Genomic DNA, 5,168 nt, shown 5'->3' with positions numbered 1-5,168 from the left:
AAAAAAAAAAAAATTGCATTTATCAAACTGGCTGAAGTATGACTGCCTATTAAGAGGTAAGTGCCTTTCTATGAGAGTCAGAGTTTAAGCCACAGCATGCTAAGATCTGGGGGGATTTGGGCAGGGAACCAACCAAAATGAAATTGGGGAACATGGTCCAAAAGTTAGGAAGAGTTTGTTAATACCTTTCCACAGACAAATAACACCTTGCCCATAATGTTGACAACCAAACACCTGGATGAGCTTCATACTCCATCTGAAGAGCTGATCCAGTTAGGGCTTGACTGTATTCTAGGTCAGTTTTGTTTTGAAACAGAACAGGCAACCAAAAAAGCACCTACAATCAATCACCACTGTACTTCAACAAGTTGATTCTTGGTCAAGCCCATGATTTTTTTGAAGTGAATATCTGGCAAGCAAAGGTGTAAATGCTTCTCTTATCTTTATACTAGTAGTAAGAACTTTGGAACTGCCTCATTCCTTAGTTAAGACAAAGTATTTGGCTGATGTGAAAACATTTCTAAGCTTCTAAGACAGCAACAAAAGGCAGCCTAAACTAACAAAATGTAAAGTTAAGTCCCTTTGGTCTTTGCAGGCCAAATAACTGAAAAAAATCTGAGAAAATCCAGCCTAATGTAATCAGACTTGAAGTTAAATTGGCAGAACAGTTAAAATCTATTGCTACGAGCCTCTAGATTGTAGAGGGAAAACCACTCATTCATTTAGCTCTAATTTTACAGTAGGATTTCAGAGTTCATATACTTGTTATAAACAGTGAAAATAAAGGGTTCTAGCCAGTTTCCTGAGATTAAGTGTCCAAGGGTGCCTATTAAAATTAGGGCACAGCCTTTTGCTTTTGCAAATGGAAGACAAAAATAGATATCAAATTGAACTGCCACCCATATGTACAGTTGGCCTTTAAGAGGGCTTTCATATTTTGATCATTCAGTCTTCCCTTTGGCTACATCCAAAATGAACTTTACTTTTCAGAGACAATTCTGTATTAAGAAACAAGTGTGGTGCTCGCTTCGGCAGCACATATACTAAAACTGGAACAATACAGAGAAGATTAGCACGGCCCCTGGGCAAGAATGACACGCAAATTCGTGAAGGGTTCCATATTTAAAAAAAGAAAGAAGCAAGTGTGGCACAAGTCAAGAGTTCTCTAAGCTTCGAAATGATAGACTTTAGTAGCTGCAAATGATTTCCCATCCCCAGGAATTTTTGGGATTAAATCACTGGGGAAAACCCACCAGGACCTGTTGTCTTAAGTGGTTATTTTCACTATAGTCCTATCTAAAGATGGGTCAGGACCAGAGAAACTTCTGAGGCTTTCTTTATGACTCTCCACCAGAGACCATTCACCCAGCCTTAACCAGACAAAATAACACAAGTCAGGGGGGAGCTGGTTAGATCAGGATTTCTTTTTATTCCTTGTTGGTTTAAAATGGCTAATCAGAATAAAAAATAAAAGGGCCTCTAAAAAAAAATTTAAAAATTTGGCTCTCAAAAAAAATTTCAATCGTTGTACTGTTGATATTTGGCTCTGTTGACTAATGAGTTTGCCGACCACTGGGCTAGACAAAGGGAGGTGGAGACAAGTAGAAAAGGCCTCAGTCAATAAAAAGAAAACCCAATAGGAGACAATATGACCTAGGCGACCTATGGGATAGGATGTAAACTCCATATACTCAGCCAAAGAACTGGAGGAGGGACTTTCACACAAGAGGATAAATATTGCCTGTGCCAGCTAATTCAGGTGAGCCTGCACCAACAGACACCTGCTCCTGAGAAAGTTTTAAAAGTCTCATTTTCGCCAGACTTCTGTCTCTGAGTCCGTTATTTGAATTCAGACAGGTGAGCCTTTCCCACACTGTCTCCTCACCCACTGTGGGAAACTGTTTTTTGAGGGAGCTCCTGTGGCCAGCAGCCCAGGCTTTGCCCCACCTCCTGCCCATCCTCTTCAGCCCCTCCAGCTGTGCCCCCCATACCTAGAAAACCCAGGCTTGGCTCCTGGGGCCCTGGGCCCCTCTCCTCTGCTCCCCGGGTCTATGGGGATACTCACCAGCAGCCCCTCCCCCTTCCCTGTCCACCAGGCTATTTCCTTTGGCTGCTCAGAATTCCTGACACCCCTCCTCCCCCAGCTCACTGCTCCCAGCAGGACCCATGGATAAGAACCTGCCATGGGACACATCTGGGGAGGACCTGAGGGGGTGGTCACCTGACAGGTGGTAGTGGGGTGAGGGGTGGCCCCACTGGTTACAGAGAAAGGAGCAGCTGGGGTTCTTGACCCACTGACACCCCCAGCCCAGCTCCCCCCACACATTCCAAGGCCAGGGTGTCGGCTAACCTGGCTCTCACCCTTTGTCCTCAGTCGCCCCTTCTAGAAGGCAGATCTGATTTCCTGCCTGCAAATCATTTCCCTGCTGTATCTAGGCCTCCCTTGGCTGAGGACCCCATTCCCTGAGGCTGAGCCTGCCGCCCTGTTCCAACCCCATGCTGGACTCCCACATCTTGGTGAGGCAGCTCTCCTACCCTGGTGCCCCTGCCTGTCCCCCTGCTCTTACCTTGAGAAGGAGGCCAACCTCGCTCCTCCTGCTCTGGCTGGTCCAGACCTTGAAACAGACTTGGGACTTTGCTTCCTGCTCTTCCCCGGTGTGTATCCAGTGGGTTCCCTGAAATTATGTGCCATTTTTTCTGAGGTGATTATGATTCAGTCATTTATTTTGTTTACCTTTCACTTGCTCTGAAGAAAAAGCAGTTAACACATAGCTTTTGTGAGTCAACTAAGCACAACTGAGGGTGAGGGACAGAGGAGAAAATCAATGCCTGGGCCGGCTTGCCTCATGGCCGCTGGAGGAGAAATATAGTTGAAGCCCCAGACAGTAGGGGCAGTGCCAGGGGGTGGTGGGGACTGAGGCCAAGGATTCCATAATTCGGAGTCATTTGAAGAGGACCCTGAGCCTGTGGTGCAAACAGAGCTTCAGGTCCAGTCCTTGTGTCCAGTCCCCACCACACAGTCTGCAGCCCCCATCCCGCACTCAGAATCCCCGGAGCCTACATTTTTGGCAAAAGCCCTTCCCCTGGAAGCTCACAGTGGTAGAAATGCTCTCAACAATGTAGCAGGAGAGGAGGAGATTGTCAAGGGAGGTGGGAGGTGGGGAGGCAGGGAGGAACCAATGAGAATAATTTAAAAGTGGAAGGGTTAGAATTTTATTATACTAAAGTTTGTCCATGCACAAAATTTAGATATTATTGAGATTAAATAAAACTGCCTAAATCTAATGAACTTTTTGGCACACACAAAAAAAATAAAATAAAAAGAAATGTAGCAGGAATGAGATAAACACTCAAAACTGGATCTGCAAGGCCATTTACCCCTGTGCAGAGAAGGGTGCTCTCCCAGCTGGAAATCAAGGGCAAAGCACACCCAAAGGCAAGTCTGATGGGGTTTTATTTCCTGACACGGGGTCTGCCCTGCCCCTCACTCTGAACTCTGACTTGATTGGTCAGGGCTCAGAACTCGGCTTCCCATTATTGTGTGATTGGCTAATTCAGAGGAAGGGGAGGGGTAAGACAGAGCCCAAGACGGTGGCCCCCAGGGAGCTGCAAGTCCTGTGGGCCTAAATGGCGGCTGCCTAAAGGGCTCTTTGACAGAAAAGATTACTTGTTTATTCTCACAACTGCCAGAAGCCTTCAGTCCTGGGAGACTTTCTGGAGGAGGTAACACTTGGGCCTGGGAGGGCAACGACCAAGGGGCTCCCTGGGGAAGGCCAGCAGGAGGGGCCTGAGGCTCCTGGGGAAAGTCCTGCAGGGGAGGACCCTCAGGGAGGGGCCCCTGACACAGACAAAATAACAATCAAGCTCACCGCCTGCCACCTACCCACCCCCACCCCCACCCAGCACCCACCATCCCTGTGTCTCTGCATCTGCCTACCTAGCTAACCTTGTTGAGCATGCAGCCTGCCTGACGTGTGCCTTGAGAAGCACCAGAATACAGAGTTCCTGTTCTAATGCATGATTATTTCAGTTAATTGAACTAATACCCTGTAGTTAGGCATTTAGGTTTTTTTTTTGTTTTTTTTTTTTAAGTTAGGGTTCTTTTTTTTAAAATTCTTTAGTAGTTAAGGTATTACAAATGTGTCCTTATCCCCTCCCCCATTACCCCCCCCCCCCCCCCACTCATGCTCTCATCCCCCTGTTGTCCATGTCCATTGGTTTGGCTTATATGCATGCATACAAGTCCTTTGGTTGATCTCTTCCCCTTACCCCCTCCCTCCCCTACTTTCCCTTTGGGGATTGATAGTCTGATTGCTGTTTCTCTGTCTTTGGATCTGTCCCTGTTCATCAGTCTATGTTGTTCTCTATAATCCACAAATGAGTGAGATCATGTGGTATTTATCTTTCTCTGACTGGCTTATTTCACTTAGCATAATGCTCTCCAGTTCCATCCATGCTGTTGCAAAAGGCAAGAGTTCCTTCTTTTTTACCGCAGCATAGTATTAAACTGTAGATGTACCACAGTTTTCTAATCCACTCATCTACTGATGGGCACTTAGGCTGTTTCCAAATCTTAGCTATGGTGAATTGTGCTGCTATGAACATAGGGGTGCATATATCCTTTCTGATTGGTGTTTCTGGTTTCTTGGGATATATTCCTAGAAGTGGGATCACTGGGTCAAATGAAAGTTCCATTTTTAGTTTTTGGGTTTTTTTAAATTTTATTTTATATATTTTATTGATTTTTTACAGAGAGGAAGGGAGGGAGATAGAGAGCTAGAAACATTGATGAGAGAGAAACATCGATCAGCTGCCTCACGCACATCTCCTACTGGGGATGTGCCCGCAACCAAGGCACATGCCCTTGACCGGAATGGAACCTGGGACCCTCCAGTCCGCAGGCCGACGCTCTATCCACTGAGCCAAACCGGTTTCGGCCATTTTTAGTTTTCTGAGGAAGCTCCATTACTGTTCTCCACAGTGGCTGCACCAGTCTGCATTCCCACCAGCAGTGCAGAAGGGTTCCTTTTTCTCCACATCCTCTCCAACACTTGTTGTTTGTTGATTTGTTGATGATAGCCATTCTGACAGGTGTGAGATCATACTGCATTGTCGTTTTGATTGCATCTCTCATTTAATTAGTGACTTTGAGCATGTTTTCATATGTC

At 46.1% G+C, this 5,168-nt stretch overlaps 1 non-coding gene across 1 annotated transcript; it reads left to right on the top strand.

The window, feature by feature from the left end:
* Nucleotides 1-1,019: 1,019 nt before the first annotated feature.
* Nucleotides 1,020-1,126, top strand: LOC111824477. Its single transcript, XR_002827553.1, has one exon. It is a non-coding gene; the product is annotated as a U6 spliceosomal RNA (small nuclear RNA).
* The last annotated feature ends 4,042 nt before the right edge of the window (nucleotides 1,127-5,168 follow it).

This window comes from Myotis lucifugus, unplaced genomic scaffold (genome assembly GCF_000147115.1).
Source record: "Myotis lucifugus unplaced genomic scaffold, Myoluc2.0 scaffold_1669, whole genome shotgun sequence".
Lineage (NCBI taxonomy): Eukaryota > Metazoa > Chordata > Mammalia > Chiroptera > Vespertilionidae > Myotis > Myotis lucifugus.
This window is presented reverse-complemented; position numbering and strand designations above follow the sequence as displayed.